Genomic DNA, 13,486 nt, shown 5'->3' with positions numbered 1-13,486 from the left:
CAAAATTGGGCCATAATCCAAGAATAGAATTAAAGCACCCCTAACCAACACCATTTGGTTTGATTCGGTCCCATCTCATTATTAGTTTTGATCTAGGTTGAAGAAAACAGAAATGATCCAGGCAGGTGATTCTATGTAGCACAGCTCTGACTGTACCTATAACCCAAGCTCAAAAGCAACCCTTTATCTGGATTTTTCCAAACCCATAATCTTCTTTATTCAATTGAATTCTCCAGCGAATCCAAACCATGCAGAGTTCCAGGCACAGTAATAGGAAGCAACAAAGGGTAAGCAAACAACAAAAACAGAGAACCCTGAATATGAACACTTTGGAACATTTGCAAAAATGTGAAAAAGAATTAGCATAACAGATAGCATTTTCAAGCTCACTTTTAGGTTGCCAGTAAAAAAAAGATAAGAGTTTCTTAGTCATATGGAGAAGAGTAATGTTGCAAAGAAAAGGCAGCCTCAGTACTTGGAGTGCAGACTCAGACAGAAGTACCTTGTATTTCTTTGACCAAGTTTAGCTTTCAATTATTCTGTTTCAGCTGAAAAAGCAACAGCCATCCTCACTTTCTGTAAGGTAATCATCATCACTAACTAACAAGCAAAAAGAGCAAAATATCAGGACTCCTTTCAATTCATTTACCAACCGGAGGGCACTTATGTTCCAGAAAAAAGAAACTTGGTTCCTCATAATTATTAACATACTATGAACTTGGCAAGATGAATATTTACTGTTACTACACAGATTCACTTACACGAACTTACATAATTATCACACATACCAAAGCATTGTACAGTGATAAATGGACATATTACCAACTACATGACATCCACACTACACTAACTCAACGACATTGACCATACAATTGATTCTCGATCAATTATGCATGTTATACCCACCCCATGGAATTCCAAATCTATGAAGGTATCACCAAAATTTTAAGACAGTAATTATATGACACCGGGGACTATCAAGACTGAACACAAATGTTTGCAAGTAACCTTGACTATTAGCATGAAACTGCAAGTTAACAGGGAAACAACTAAAAATAGTTTAGTTCATGTTAACTTTCCAACCATGGAGCTAGATTACTCTTTGCTAACTGAAGCAGGAATCCCTAATGTTAATGCCATTAGTTCCAGTCCCTGCCATGTTTACGATGAAGAAATCTGGGAGGACATCATTTTCCAACCACCATTAACTGTGCCTTCTCTCCCCCCAAGCGGATCTTAGAGTCAACAAATAATGTATAAACAGTAATTTCATCGTTAATCTTGACAGTTGGTTGCATCATGAACGTTCACCATGCTGCAACCAAAAGATAATAAGTGATTTTAATTTCAGAAATCTGCAATCTAGCTCTCAGTAACTCCGCCAATCACCAGCTTGCCAACAAATTTTGTTTCTATACCAATCTTTAACTTTTTAGCCTCCATAAGCAAACTTACCATCCGTTAGTGATCAATATCAATCCTTGTCAATGGCTTAAGTCTAATCTCAATAATCCATTTCAATTTGGTGTATAAAACATGACAAAAATTCTAAAACTACATCAGATTATCAGATGACATACCCATCCAACATAAGTTGCATCAGCATAGTTTTCATTTCTTTCCTTTTCTGTTGACCAGTAAGCATAAGAAGGCACCAAAAGGAGGTGAAACCATTTTAATCATAAAGGCATCTGGCATAGTTTTCAGTTATTGAAGTATTTAAATCAGAATCAAATTTCAGAATATAGGATTAAATTTTTAGTCAACATTATAATCTAGGTCCATTGCCTCTAGTAAAATGTTCACAGCAATCAATTGACTGCCTTTTTCAAGGCTATTAATGAATTACATTTACATAAACATGGACTCAACAAAAGTGAAACAGAAATTGCAGAGTATACATCAATTGAATGTCTAGAAACCAGAAAAGGTCTGGGGATGAAACATTTGGTTCAATAAACAACATGAGGATGCATTCTGCATAAGCAATTATGTCACAAAAGTTGCATCATGGTTAAGAGGAAAAAATTCCTAACAAATAAAATCCAACTTGAAGTGCGTGTTTAGTGTAAATAACATGGTTACATGGCCGTGCTCCGCTATCTATACATAGATACATATTTGAACCCTGGCATCCACTTGCTAATAGGCCCAAAATACCACTACAACCAGACAAGTTAACTCGTCTCAATAAAGCGTTTTTCCCAACTACATGGACTCTGCTAAATGGATTCTCTGGCTCAGGCCCATTTGATAACCCCCTTTTCTTTTTCCTATTTTCTACACTCCTTTATTTATTTACTTATTTTGTAAACAGAAAAAGAAAATTGTTGGCCAATTGTTTATGTTTTCAGAAAAGTGAAAATGAAAAATAAAATTAGGTAAAAAAAAATAGAAAGGAAGAGTGTAGAAAAGTGTTTACAAGAAATAGAGACAATTAGGTAGTTAAGCAAACTATGGAGAGAATTTTTCATTCATTATACAGTTATTTATTTTTTTTGATAAGTCTCGAATCGAGACTTATGCAGTTCTTGGAAATTATAGGAGCCGTAGAATTCAAATTGGAGGACATTTGGTTGTCCAGAATTCAGAAAATAATAAGATTGTTGCAGACGGCTTGCAGAAAGACAATGTTGGTTCCTCTATTGATAAACGCCGAATCTAAAACACAAAATTTAGAAACGAATCAAGAAATAGAACTCAGGTTGGGGCATTGCTTACCTCTGAAAGTATGTACGATCGTGGACATGTGGTTTATCGATCTCCAAAGAGCGCAAACATCATCGTCATTCGCCAAAGTAAATTGGAAGCGTTCGATAGAAAAGAACAGTTGCGATGCTTAATAAACGTTCAAATTTGTCACCGTTGCTGAATAGAGCCAAATGCAGAGACTAGCATGAAATAAGCGTGCCTTCTTGCCCGTTAAGCTTTGTTTGGCAGGAGGGAATGTAGTGGGAAAGCAATCTTGAAGGTGAGAAAATGGTGAAGTAATGAAACTAAAACAACAATTGTATTTAAGGGAGAGTAAACAACAATTGTATTTAAGGGAGAGTAAAAGTTTAATTTATTCAAATCAATTGGATTGAATTGACCAAATTTGTGGGTTCGGTTTGGTTTTTTTCTTACATCAATTTGGTTTAATTTGATTTATTTTTCAAATATTCAATTTTTTAGTTAGAAAAATCGAATTGGTCGAACTTTAAATGATATTATTTTTTATATTTATAAAATAATATCATTTTTTTTATTTTTTGTGTGTTTTCTATCGGTGGCTTCAATTTTCTTCAATATTTTGTATTTATTCGATTTGAATTCAATTTTTTTTATTATCAATTAGTTCAATTTTTTGAGTTAATCGATCAATTTGGTTTGATTTTTCTCCTCAATCCAATTTATTCGATCCGTGAAATTTAGTCAGTTCAATAATATAATCAACCATTTACACATCCCTAATTATATTATTCTAATATAGAATAAATGTGTGCATAAATCTATAAGGCAAAACATTAAGAATTTAATTATAATATATTGTTAATAAATTGGCAAATGTTAAAGTAAATATGAAGATATTGCAAATATAAAATCTTGAGTGAGTCACACTTAATAATTACTTTAAAAATATATGATTCATCTAATAAAATAGGCTCAGTACTAAGATGCGAATCAACCTCATAAGATGCGAATAGATTTTCACTTTCATTCGGTCGAAGTATGTAAAAACTCCAACACAAGTTATCTAAATACTTTTTTTTTTTTTTGTAGATAATATTAATTTAAACATTCGAGAACTCGTGTGAGACACCCCACACTCTGACTACTTTTTATTTTACAAGTTTATCAAATACTAGAGATTCAAAATTAATATTCTCTCATAATTATAAATTTATTATTTTATTTAAACAATAATAATATAAATATTTATTGTATTTTGTAGATGATATTATTATTAAGTGTATATAATATAATAATGTAATATAACATGGTAGTTTGTTTTATTTGTTTTCATCAAAATTTAATGAATATTGGAAACATGGGCCTTGGTCAAAATTATGAATGCAATTCGGTTTACGAGTCGATCTATAGGGCTCGACGAGTCTACGGAGCCCTTCATAGAAAAGGGCCAAAAAAACGATTTTGCCCCGTTCTTACTCTCTCATCACCCATGTCATGGTTGTCGCCTTGCTACTGCTCTTGTCTGGTCGTCGTTGCCTCTCTGCCATCGTTGTTTCGTCTCACTGACAGTTAATGTAGCGACTATTGGCGAGTAGGTGGTGATAGCAAAGAAGTGACGAAGACGAAACGAGGAGACGACAACGAGACAAGGACAACGACAAGGCGACAGCCATGACAAGGGAGACGAGAGAATAGGGGCGAGGCAATCTATGGGAAGAGAAAGAAAAGAGTAAGGTGTAAAGGCAAAATTATCTTTTTATCCCTTTCCAATAACCATATTGATAAGTCGGTCAAACTTTCTAGAATTTTTTTCAATTTTTCTCAATTTAGTGTCACGAAACAAACGCGCCTTTCAGTTTGTTGCGAACCCCATAAAAAAACGTGATAATAATCTAAAAAAGAAAAAGAAAAATACAAAGGGTTTTCCAGATAGGCGCTTCGCTGGCTGGGGTTTAACTTGAAGCATCTTGCCTGCAAATCACACCTGTCGCATTCGGCCGTGGAAAGACGCGGGGCCCACTCTGCTCCCCCAATCACAGCCGTCCGATCCACCGCCATAACTCGCCGCTCAAAATCTCCGGTTGCGAAAACAAATACGAAAGCGTAAGCGCTGCGCGTTCTCACAGCCAATTTCTTTTCCGGCACGCGAATCTGTGCTCCCTCGCTTGGCGTGGAGCTGAGTTGAGGGCAGAATGTACTGTTGAGATGGTTGAGTTGCGTGCACTGTTGCCGGTTTTGTAAGGGGGAGTCGAACTGTTGCATTGCTCGCTGAGTTGGATGCCGGAAGCGCGTAATGAACTCGATCTGGAGCGGCGGCGGCGGCACCCCTAACGCTTGGCATTTCGCGTGCGTGGTTTACTTTGCCTTAGGTGTCGTCGGCGTCAGGTTCTTCCTTTACAGATTCATTTTTCGTGTAAGATTCTCGCTATGCATATGTCACCTCGAATTCTGCCATCTTCTGATTTTGATATTGGAGCTGTTTAGCCCGCTTTTGACGTTTCTCTTCCATTTTCAAGCGGGGTTAACATTGTAGAACTTGCTTCTAAGGTTTGAATGTTTTTAGACACTTCAAACCGAATTAACTGTTGGAAGTGAGTGTGTGTGTGGCTTTCCTACCAAGCTTTATTTTCCTCCCTTTAGAAGCTTGGTGACTTTCCTTCCAAGTTTTGCTTTTCTTCCCCTAGAAGCTTGGTGACTTTCCTACCAAGTTCTTCTTTGCTTGGTCTCCAAGTTCTAGTCTTACTTGGTCTCCAAGTTCAAGCTTTTCTTGGTTCCCAAGTTCATCAAGCCTATATATATTTCCTAAGCTCCCTAAGCTTGATAGAAGTTTTGAAGAGACTTGATTTTCTTTGAGTTTTAAGACTTGTTTTCTTTGAGTTTTGGAAGAGTTTGATTTTCTCGAGTTTTACATCATTGAAAGCAAGCCCGTCCTGAGTTCTGCTAGCTCCGGTCGTTCGTGGCTGCCGTTCACCGGAGAGGTCGTTTCATCCTGCTGAGACAGTCGCCGTAGTCTGCTTGCCGCCGGTGCAGGGCGCTAACTGTCTTCAGGACAGCGCAAAGCGCGACTCGACCTACTTCTGTTCCTGCCTCTTCCACGATCCAGAAGTTTGTTCCTGATTCCTTGTCATTCCAGCTAGGAGCAGTGCTGTTCAACCATCTTCTCTGATTTGCTATTTTAGTCTGGTAACCTCTGTTGTTGTTCATTTAATTATAAGCTCTTGTTACCGTAAATATCAGCTGTTATAATAGTGGTCAAGTATATAGTATATGTTTCTTGTATCGTAGCCGGTTAGAACTACTTTCTTGTATCAAGCAAGTTATTTTTGTATTACGTACGCATCTATACTCTCTGTATCCCTAACATTAACTATTCATGTTTTATGTAGTGAAGTACTATTTATCGACTCAATCTCAGTGGAGTTTAGGGTCATTTGAGCTCGCAATCACATTTAGCAACTCAGCTGCAGTTCCTGTTCTAGAAGTGTTTTCATATTTAGGACATAGCCTTGTTGCTTGAATCGAATGATGAAGTATTTCATGAAATGTAGATTAGGAAGGCTACTTAAATCTTTACGGTCGCCTGTGGATGATATTGCAGTAGAAAAACATTGTGCAGCTAAAAGAATTGAATGGATCTCTCTAGAAATGCTAACAAAACTAAAATATTAACAAAGAAGAACTACTTCATTACAGAGGGTTGTATCTCTTTAAACTCTTTTGTTTGGATGCAATTTTGGTCAGAAAAGGTTCTTATATTAATACCATTACTTATTCATCCGATTGTGTACCAACTCTTCAACTAATGGCTTTGCCATCTATTGTATTTATGTGAAGCTTCAAACGGCACCGTTTAACGGAGGGGCAGGAGGGTCTTTTGGCAACCCTCTTGGCTGCCCAAAACGGCAATGTTTTGGGCCCTAGAGCGGATGGCCAAAATGGCAACCGCTCCTGCCATTTCACTTGGTGTGCTTCATCTTGTCTTTTAGCCTGCCTCTTCCCTGATCGTCAATGTTGCCTGCTGTGCCTTTATACGATGCAATCTATACTGCTGGTGTCCCCTTTATATCATCTACAGTCGCCTCGAGATGTGCAGCGCACAGCCTCCAATTATTTGCTTCGTTTAGGGTTTGTTCGATCATTCTCTGGTTTTCATTCTTTCTGTATAGTTGATATATATGTTTTTCTTTCTAGGGTGCAAGTCTCTAATCTGTAGCTTGTGGTTATGGGGCTGATTTAACTTGAGAGTCGATTTGTACAGTGAGATTAGAAAGTGATTTTTGTATAAACTGAGGCTGTAATCATATTTTCTCCCGATAGTGCAGTAAGCTCTCTTTGCCGGAGCTCAACGTGGACATAGCCCTTTTTAACTGGCGAACCACGATAAAATCGTTTGTGTTCAGTTTATGCTTTGTTTCTGTTTATTTGCATGCTTTAATCTTCTGTATGCACTGTGAATGCTAGGCTCGGTTTTGGTTACTGTTTAAGTAGTGGCTGAGGGGTGTATCAACCCAACACCATCACAAGAAATAAACATTCCCGTCTTTAAGACTTTACATGAAAATTTATTTCAACGGTTTGATACTAAAGATAGAGAAAGAGATATATTTAAACTAGTTAAAGCAAGGAAAAGAACAACAAGGGATTTGGGCCAAGTGAATACATAAAAGACGAAAACTAAAATGTACTTATAAACAAGAAGACGATCAAAGGGAGATGGAAAGAGAATTTTTTGAAGATATTCAATGAAGTTTGAGAGGCAAGCACTATGTTAGGCATCTTAGTAACTCTGAAAAAGATAAAAATTACATGTTCTATAGACGTCTATATCCAAATAAAATAAAGAATGTTCGATAGAGATATGTTAAAGCAGAAAATCTTGTCACATTGTTCTTTTACATGAATTTGTACTGTCAATGTGTAATCCTTAAATAAGAGTGTTCCTGGCACATGAGATTTCATGCTTTGCAAGGGTCACGGGAGTTGAGAGGGACTTTTATACTCATCCTTGCCTTTCCTTTGCAAAGAGGTGGTTTCCACAATTTTGACCTTCGACCTTCTAGTCATAGGTGAGCAAGCTTACTGTTGTTATCAAGACTTGCTGTCCACATCTTTCTATAAGGAATTTTACATATATCTTTGAGCCACAAAAGCTGATTCAAATATATTTTGTAACGACTGCAATGTCAACATCAAGTAGTTTTGCTCATGGAAATGACTAAATAAAGAAAATAAATGGAATGCTGTAAAAAATGCTGGTAAATAACAATTGAAATCTCACTGTAGAACAAAACAACAATAGCTTTTATGTATCTATACATAGAGGCGTTATTCCTCCTTGCTGTTGTGTTTCCCATAATTCAGGGACTTAATTAGTCTCATGTTTGTTAAAATATGTTTTCTAATTGTCCTTGCATCATTCTCAGAGGCTGTCCATTTGGTTGCTGTGCAATGGTGCCATCCCATTGAAGATTAATGAAACCACACAGGCAAAGATAATAAAATGCTCAGAATCTATGTGGAAACTGACATACTTTGCCACAGTTGAAGTATATGTCCTAACAATCACCTGCCATGATCCGTGGTTCCGAGATTCAAAAGAATACTTCAGAGGCTGGCCAAATCAAGAGTTGAAGTAAGTAATACAATTTTGTCCATATTTTCTCTTGGGACTATGATGGATAAACTTAAGTTTAATTTATATGTTTAACAGAAGCAATAAATCTTGAATTTTCTAACTTAAAACATTTAGCTTTCTTCACATAAAAAGCTCTTGACTGTGACAAGAAAAGAGTTGGTTGGGGGGGAGCAAAGTGGTAACAATCTGTTGGTCTTTCATAATTTGTTGAGTTGGAACATCAGATGCAGGAAGCTTTTCCTCTCTATGCTCATCTGAGTTTAGTCAGGTCACAGTTGTTAATAAAATGTTTTTGGTTTTTTGGGTTGCCTCTTAGTATATGTATCCAGACAAAAGTATGATGCTGTGGTCATCTCAGATAATTTTAACAGGTCATAGAAAGTAATCAGCCTTTTCTTCCGTGGAGATTTTTTATTTTTGAATCATCTTCTGTAAGTTGTAAAATTTTAGAACCTTTTTTTTTTTTTGGGGGGGGGGGGGGGGGGGATCTACAGTGGAGTATCTTGCTAGGTGCAGGTAGCTTGGGTTTTCTTGCCTATTTATTTTTATGTATAGTTGATTGTTTTTTTATTAGTTATTAATATCTTGCAGCAGGAACAATATAACTGCCAGTGGTTTATCATGAGCATCTCTTTAATTATGGATTTAATTTACTTTTCCAAAACTGATTGCTGGCCTCTGCACATAATGCATCTGAAATCATTTTTTCAACTAGGAACTACTTGCTACCAATATATCTTTGAATTTAAGAGCTTCTGAAGTTATTTCATGTTTAAATTTATAATGTGCTGATATTATTCTAAATTGTCTAATATGATCTGTTTCATTTACCATTTCAGGCTTCCACTAAAGCTTTTTTATATGTGTCAATGTGGGTTCTACATGTATAGCATCGCTGCCCTCCTTACATGGGAAACTTGAAGGAAGGATTTTTCCGTGATGATGTCTCATCATGTGGTCACAGTTATTTTAATTGGATATTCATATATTAAAAGGTATCTCTGTAATTTTTTCTCTTCATTTGCCTGTGCATGGGTGTGTTGACATGGATTTTTGTGTATCCATGTGCAATCTAATGTAGTTTGTCCAGTGTTCATTATTTGACACAGATTTTATGTGGGGATGCACGGGCAATAACTTGTTGACGGATTAATTGCTGTTCATTCAATAAGACTTTTTCTGATCCTGATATCTAAAGTGAAAAAATGGAAAGAGAACACATCCTGACTGCTTTTAAAATGGGAAGAAGCATATTGTTATTCTGCAGAAATGATTTCCTGGAACATTGTGCTTGCTGTTAGCAGATGAGTGTACTTGCAGGATTTGTAGATGTGATTTGCAGACAAACATTTATTGATAACACAAATACAATTTATAATCATTGTAAGCAATGTGATACCTTGTTATTATTTGAAACTATTATGATATGATTTAGTAGGAATAGGCCATATGCTGGTTTATGTCTATAGGCTGAGCACAATTGACAATGTACTCCAGATGGTCAACCATATGATTGCTAATATCAAGATTCAGTTCTTCATGTATGATTGAATTTGAACTCAACATGAGCTTTTCATGTGCATTTCATACGCTAAGAACAAACAGTTTAGGAGTCTTAATATCTTATCAGTTGGCAAAATTTTACTCCGCCACTATTTTCTTGTTTATCTAAAATTCATTGTATTTTTTTTTATTTTGCAATATAACATGTTGATTGTAAGCTATCTTTTCATCTGACTGAAGTTGCACACATGATTGTTCAATGATTCTAACAAACAAGCATGCGATCAAACTGTATTTTTGTTGTAAATAAACAAGCTGTGATTCTTTGAAGATTTTGTAGTCTTATGACTTCCATGTGGACCAAAAGAGGCTCCTAGGAGGAGAGTTGATGGAATGGAACAAATTTTTGCAAAATAGATAGAGGAAAACCAAGAAAAAGTTGGTGGGAAACTATTGGATGTGATATGAGTTATAAGAGCCTTATGAAATATGTGGTCATAGATAGAGATGATTGGTAAACTAGAATTCTTTTAGCCAACCCCACCTAGTGGATTAAGGGTTGATATGTTGTTTATGACTTGAAAGTGAAACCAGTTTTCCTTCTAGGATGTAATTTAGTTTGTCCAGATGTACTTTATATTTTTTTTTAACAAATTGTGATGGAGGTTAACTTTGTTGTGTTATTAGTTTTCTTTCATAAGCAGACACCACATTTGCACCTTTTTTAGTGTCATAGAGTTATCTGCATTAGTCCTTTTCTTAATGTCTATTTTACAGGTTTTTCCGAATTGGTTCAGTTATCCTTGCACTTCATGATGCAAGTGATGTATTTTTGGAAGCCGCCAAAGTTTTTAAATATTCTGAGAATGAGCTTGGAGCGAGTGTGTGCTTTGGACTTTTTGCTGTTTCATGGCTTGTGTTAAGACTGATATTGTTTCCCTTTTGGATTATAAAATCCTCAAGGTATGTCTCCAAAGCATATGTTTAATTCAGTCATCGGTACCAGATTGTGCTTGCTATAGCATAACTTTATAAATGATTGGTGTATCGCAGCTATGATGTACGAGAATTTTTGAGGTTGTCAGAAACATATCCCAGTTCACTGTACTATGTATTCAATACGATGTTGTTGACCCTGCTTGTTTTCCACATATATTGGTGGATTCTCATATCCTCAATGATCACGAGACAGCTGAAAAACAGAGGGAAAGTAGGAGAAGATATACGATCTGGTAAGCATTTTGTATATGAAACCTTAAATTTAAGATTCATCTTTTTCATTCCTGGCACTGCCACCTGTTACCAATTTTACGTGCAAATTCCATGAAATATGCCTGAACCCCCTCTCCATCTCTCACTCCTCTTCCCAGCTTTCCTTTTCTCCGTGGTTGTCTTGACGAGGGATATCTCTGTTTCTACAACTTGAAGGAATGAGAAAAGAATCAGAAAAATAACCTTTTCTCTGTAGATTGTATTGGCAGCCGTCGTGTAAATTACGGCTCCATATGTGTCAACGTGAAATACTTTACATTAGAAAATCATTTTCACATAAAAAATTTTTATCGAAAATTGTTTGTTATCTTATTTTCTAGTGTTTGTCTTGGATTTAAAAGAAGTTTTATAAAAAAATAAAATGAATCTTCTCTCAAGTGCATACAAATTGGTAGTTTTGCATTTATATGTAAAATCTATAGATTCTGTACATTGAAACAATATATTTTACATATATTATTTGGGAAAATGTTTTAGCTTGAAAATATTTCTCATCTTACTTTTATATGAAATGTTTTGTCGTGCACAAAATTTTACATTAGAAAGCTAAACACTAAAAAAACTGACAATATTTTGTGTTTATGATAGTGATTTCTCATTTGAAAAGTGATTTTTTAGTTTTGGTCTCATAACCAAAAATAGTTTACCAAATTTTCTCAGCAAGTCTTTCTTTACACTTTGATGTAGAATGTTTTCACTCAAAATTTTATTTTACTTTCGTTTTCACTATCCAACACCAAGAGAACAAATATAATATTTTACCATAAAATATATTACATTGAAACAATCTGAGCCCAAATACCTGAAGCTGTATCTACTACTTGTTGAGTTATTTGTCCATCAAAATGATGTTAATCCATCCTTCCGCTTTCATAGGAAAATAACAATTTTTGCTGTTTTAAAATAACTGGCATAGGAGGACACGTTCACCATTGGCGTAGACCTATGTGAAGATGGGGGGCTGTGAATGACCATGACTGTCATTTTTCTCCTGTCATTTGTAAATTTTGAGGAAAATTAGAGAATTTTGGGCAACTGCCTTAGTTTCTTTTATTCAAAATTATCTATGTATCAGCTCATATTGGACAGAAACTTTTGGCAGACATAGAAGTTCAGTAAGAAGCCTTTTTACTTGTTTGTAATGAACTCTTACATTGTCTTGGCAGCACCAGATGAGTATAGAACTTGGTGTTCATTGTGTTTTGTGGAATCTAATTTGCTTTAGGCGCAAAATATTGAGTATTTAGAGAACTTAGAATTCCATATATATAGCAGAGAATTATTTATACAAAGATGCTTCTTTGTACATGGGGGCACGCACATGAAACTGCTTTCATCTCTCCATGTCGACATCTTCCCAGTCCTGTTGGTCTTCCATGTAACTTATTTCTAACCGAATGCAGATTCAGAGGACGATGAATAGATGAACTACTTGATTCAAGATTATTTGGCAGTTAGGTACTTGACCGAGAGATCTCAAAAATCCTGATACCCTGGCATGGATACTTTTGTCAGCTCAAAATTTTTGTTCAAATTGGAGACAATTCAGCCACGGGAAGCTAACTGTTGAATTGCTTGCCGGGGGTGTGCATTCGGTTATAAGCGTACCGAACTGCCCCATTTTTCCTAATCGAACCGAACTGACGTTATGGATATAACCGAACCGACTTAATTCACTAACCAAAATAACCGAAACCGAATTAACCGATTCAGATTTTAAACTAACCGAACCGAAAAAATAGCTCAAAAACCAAATTGAATTAACTGAAATGGCTGTAAAGTAACTGAACCAAAGATTAAACTGAAAGTACTCCAAAAAAAGAATCGAAAACACTAAAAACACCAACATCATCAATAGAAAACAGTGACACTAAAAACCCATTAACAAAAAAAATACCTGATCAATACAAATATGAATTGCAAAACACCAACAACAAACACTAAAAACCAACAAAACAGAAAAAACATTCATTGATGCACAATTCACTTATATATCAAAATAATAACAGCAGAAAGCAAAATAAATTAAACAATGATAGTAACAGAAAGCAGAAAGCACAGCTGCGCAAGAATCTCATTCACAGTGCATTAAAACAATTAACATCCCATTCATAGTGCATTAAAACAATTAACAGCAGAAAGCACAACTTTAACTATGACAATAACAACAGTGCATTCTGCACAAGAATCCAATACAACAAAAAAAATTAACCAACGAATTTGCAAAAGAGAAACAACGAACCAAATCACAATGAGTTAAACAAATCAAGCGAATTAACCAACGAATTCGCAAAAAATCAAAGCATCAACGAATCAAATCATATTACCAACCAAATCGGACATGACAATCAAAACCACAGGATGATTAAGTTGTCGAAATCGTATTACCTTCTCAAATCGAAG

General features: G+C 35.6%; 1 pseudogene; it reads left to right on the top strand.

Moving 5' to 3' along the window:
* The first annotated feature begins 4,677 nt into the window (after window positions 1–4,677).
* LOC127801305 (ceramide synthase LOH2-like) lies at window positions 4,678–12,669 on the top strand (annotated as a pseudogene).
* The last annotated feature ends 817 nt before the right edge of the window (window positions 12,670–13,486 follow it).

Source organism: Diospyros lotus, chromosome 5 (assembly GCF_014633365.1).
Source record: "Diospyros lotus cultivar Yz01 chromosome 5, ASM1463336v1, whole genome shotgun sequence".
In the NCBI taxonomy this organism is placed as follows: domain Eukaryota; kingdom Viridiplantae; phylum Streptophyta; class Magnoliopsida; order Ericales; family Ebenaceae; genus Diospyros; species Diospyros lotus.
The sequence above is the reverse complement of the archived record's forward strand: the minus strand, read 5'-3'. Positions and strand labels throughout refer to the sequence as shown.